Consider the following 4,182-nt stretch of genomic DNA (forward strand, 5'->3'; position numbering starts at 1 on the left):
TTTCTATCTCTCGCTCTCTCCTCCACACTACTTCCCCACACTCTCTACTCTCTCTTTCTGTGATATCATGATCGCAGTGCCGTGCCAAATTGAAAACATCTTGGCAGTCTGGAGCCTGTATAAAATAACCATATATTATGTATAGTATAACACCCGATTGGATAGCAAAACAATTATACTGTTTTGTAGTCTCAAAAGGCCTTTTTTTCGGAATTCCCCGAAGCTCCCCCCTCCTTCATTTCAATGTAAAATCTTTTGAGGGTGTGTGAAAATGATCTAGAATGTAGAACCCGCAGTCGGGATTCCTCCTTCCGAATTCTGATAGGAACAAATCGGAGTCTACAACAATCGAAAACGCTGTGTTCTGTTGCATGACCATCTCACACGGATTAAAGCAACACTGTAAATATCTCTCTTTCGGTTCCCTCCTGAAAAGCAATTTCATATGGACATGATATGGAAATAGTAACAAACGCCACGAGGATTCACAAACGCACGAGACAGGATGCATAACGTCTTAACCCGGCAGCATACCAAACACCCTCCCTGCCTCCCTCAATGCTAAATGAATCAAACACTTTCTGGTCTTTTGGCAGGTCAGGCTCACAAAACAATGTGTTTATACCAATGAATTCTACAGCAGGGTCGTTCATTTTCACTGAGGACATTTTTCAGCGTTCGAGGCAGATGCTCTCCTCTCAAGGTTAGGGACGTTTCTGTTCACAAGCCTTCTGTCCTTAATACCTGTCTACACACACACGCGCACACACACACACACACACACACACACACACACACGCACATGTACACAGACACACAATGCACACACACAAAACACAAACACAAAACAGACATGCTTTAATTCTGACATAAACATTCACATCAGACCACTGGATGCCAACTTTACTGTGGGGTTATGATATGTTTGTGTTCTGTTCAGTTTACACATTCCACCTTCAGAAAAACTGTATTTGTTCTAACACTGCTAACATCAATTGGCTGAAACCTTGAAGAATATAGTAATTATCTTGCTAATGGTTTCCTTAACTATAAACACACACGCATGCATGCCTCAACAGACACACACACACACACACATGCTCACGCTCAGAAACCACAGGCAACAGCATAATTAGCAGTTTTTCCTCAGGGCAAATGGAAACCTGTTTCTAATTGGAACCCAGTTGGGATTTAGCATGGATTAAAATACATGAGCTTTCAGGAACTCTGGAAAACACACAGAGTTTAATGTGTTTGCGTTCTCCACAAATTTATTTACTCAAAATTCTCGAATGATCCCCTCAGTTGAGCTAGAAACAGATTGGTGAAACACTGCCTGTCTCCAAAGCACAATTACTCCTTTATTTTCTCTGTTTCCTCAGTTTTATCCTGTTTTTCTATTTCTCTGACTTAAGCTGCTGTTTAATGGACAGGAGTGTGACATAGAGACGCTGGGCTGATTGGGGGGGGGGGGGGGACGGACGATGGCCTTTCGTCAATTTGGTCGACGTTCCACTGAGGTTGTAAGATGTCCAATTACTCCACGTTCTGACAGGGGCTTCCAGCGCAGCAGCCATTAAAACACATCCTCTCACTGTGTCTGCTGTTAGCTAGGAGCGAGCCCAACCATCACCCTAGACACACACACACGGGTAGAGACATATACACATGTTTACGCAGACACACACACACACACACACACACACACACACTCCTGTGACTGTCTGCACTTCTTCCATTATCAACCCCCTGCTCACACATGGAGCTTTGACCCTTCAACCTTACCTAACCCCCATCCATTCACACACACACACACTCTTGCATGCAAACATGCATGTATGCACACAAACACCCACACACACAACATGCGTAACGTCAACTCACTGCTCACTCCGAGTGGTCTACACTGTATCATACCTGACCATGCACACCCACTGGTTTATATCAAGTCCTTACACACACACACACACACACTTCTGGTCCTTTGGGACAGTCCTGGTCAGAGCCTTGTGTCCCCAGATCGAACCAGCTCTTTGTGCTCAGACAGGACGGTCTCTCCAGCCACAGTCAAGTTCAAGGCTCACAGACAATGGGAAGTCTACATGACAATCGCACACACACGCACACACACACACACACGCACACACACACACACGCCTCGACACCTCAATTGCTTCAGTCTCTTATGAAGTTTATTGGATTTCATGAAGATGAGATTAAACATTTTCGTGTCAACATGGTGAAAGATGGAGCTGTTTGAGAGGTTACGCTGATCCCACCTGCCTGGCGCAGACAAGGAACAGCCGGGGCGAGGCAGCTGGAATCAAAATGGTGGATCGGCAGTCCTTCCACAACCCTAACATGGAGGCAACGATGCCCCGTTTGAGCCGCCTGCTGACAGGAGAGAAACCAGCTCCCTTTTTTATTTTTTGTTCTTTAGTCTGTTTATCGCTGTCGCCTCCTTCCTCACCTGCTGTCGTCATTCTACCTCCGTATCTCTTTCTCTTTATCACTCTCTCCCTCCATCTTTCTCTGTTGACACATTCTGACATTGCTGTGTGTGTCGGGGCTTAAGAGAGAGAGCTGGTGTGTCACACACTACCTGAATCCCATGGTTCAGAAAAAGAAAGTCTTCCACACTCCACACAGGAGAGAGATGTTGACGAAAAATATTCTGTAAAAAAATAACAACGCATCATGCATTGATTGAGGAAAATAATGAAAATAACGCAAAAAATAAAATTAATTATGCAAAGTTATTTTCCTGGAATATAGGATCTGTAGGCAGAAATATGTTCTGTTTTTATATGATTTATTTGCATTGGTAATGCAATCTGCAATTCCATCTACACTTATTCCTAATTAGTTTCCATTTAATTCATGGGAGACTATTTCTGAACGTAAATTAACACAAAAGAATTTCTTCCAGCAAAGATAATTATAAAGTTAAGAATATTAGCTAATTTAAGATCCACAGTCTGCATGAAATCAAATGGACATCTTTGATCCCAGAATGTCCCCAATGGTAAAATACATTCAATTATTTTCTCAAAATTAACTGTGTGAATAATTAAGTTGACTTTTATATTATATTTCTTGTACTTTGTTCCTTAAATTATTCCAATGACACTGAAACCAAACAAAATATTACTGTATATAGAATTACATAGAAATCCTTAAGTCATACACAAGGTGAACAAGAACTAGTTAAACGCAATCTCACTATCTCCGTATACAATGAGCTCTATACAATAATCTCACCTTTATCCTCTACAACATAATTGCACTTTAATCTTATATTTGCACAAAAGCACACGTGACCCACACATGTACTGGAACAATCTGGAACCTTCTCTCTTACTCATTATAGACTTCCAGAAGCTTCTGTCTGCAGATTCATACATACATACATGCAAACAGACTGAGAAAGATGATCCATATTATTTTTATCGCCTTGCACCAGAAGCTCTCTTTCCCCTCTCTCCCCCCTCTCTCTCCCCCCTCTCTGTGTGTCCCATTATGTAAAACTGTGGATTATGTTTTGTATGTGCATGAATCCTGCAATCACAGTTGTGTGTGTGTAGGAGGGTGGGGATGAGGGGTGCATGCACGCGTATGTGCTGGGGGCCCCTTGAATCTATGAATCTCTCATTCTCCCTCTCCCTCTCCCTCTCCCTCTCCCCCTCCCTCTCTCTCTGGTCCATCTATCACCCCTCTCTAGGTGTATCAGCTGTGAGGACAAGGTGTAGAGAGGGGGCAGACACAGGGAGAGTGGAGGGGGGTAGAAATAAATGTAACCCTCTTTAAAAAATGCACATACATTTCAATACATTGGGGAGGATCCTGCCCCCTTGTGCCCCACAACCCCCCACCCCCTTGCACCCCCCCCTTCCCCCCTTCCCAATCTGCTGCCCCCAAAACACCAAACGAAGCAAAGATGAATGTGTGTCCCATTCTGTGGAGCCTTGTGAAAATATCACACTTGCCATATCTATCTTCATAAGAGGAGGTACGTGTGTGTGTGCGTTCGTCTGTGAGTGTGTGTGTGTGTGTGTGCTTGCATGTGTGTGTGTCTGACAGATGTTCTTCTGGTAAACAATACTTTTCAGTAGCAGAAAATCCTTCTTGCAACAGGAGGGAAGTGTAATTTCAGAACCGAAATCCTTCGTCTTCTCACCATAT

The sequence above is a fragment of the Osmerus eperlanus genome, chromosome 15 (genome assembly GCF_963692335.1).
Source record: "Osmerus eperlanus chromosome 15, fOsmEpe2.1, whole genome shotgun sequence".
Lineage (NCBI taxonomy): Eukaryota > Metazoa > Chordata > Actinopteri > Osmeriformes > Osmeridae > Osmerus > Osmerus eperlanus.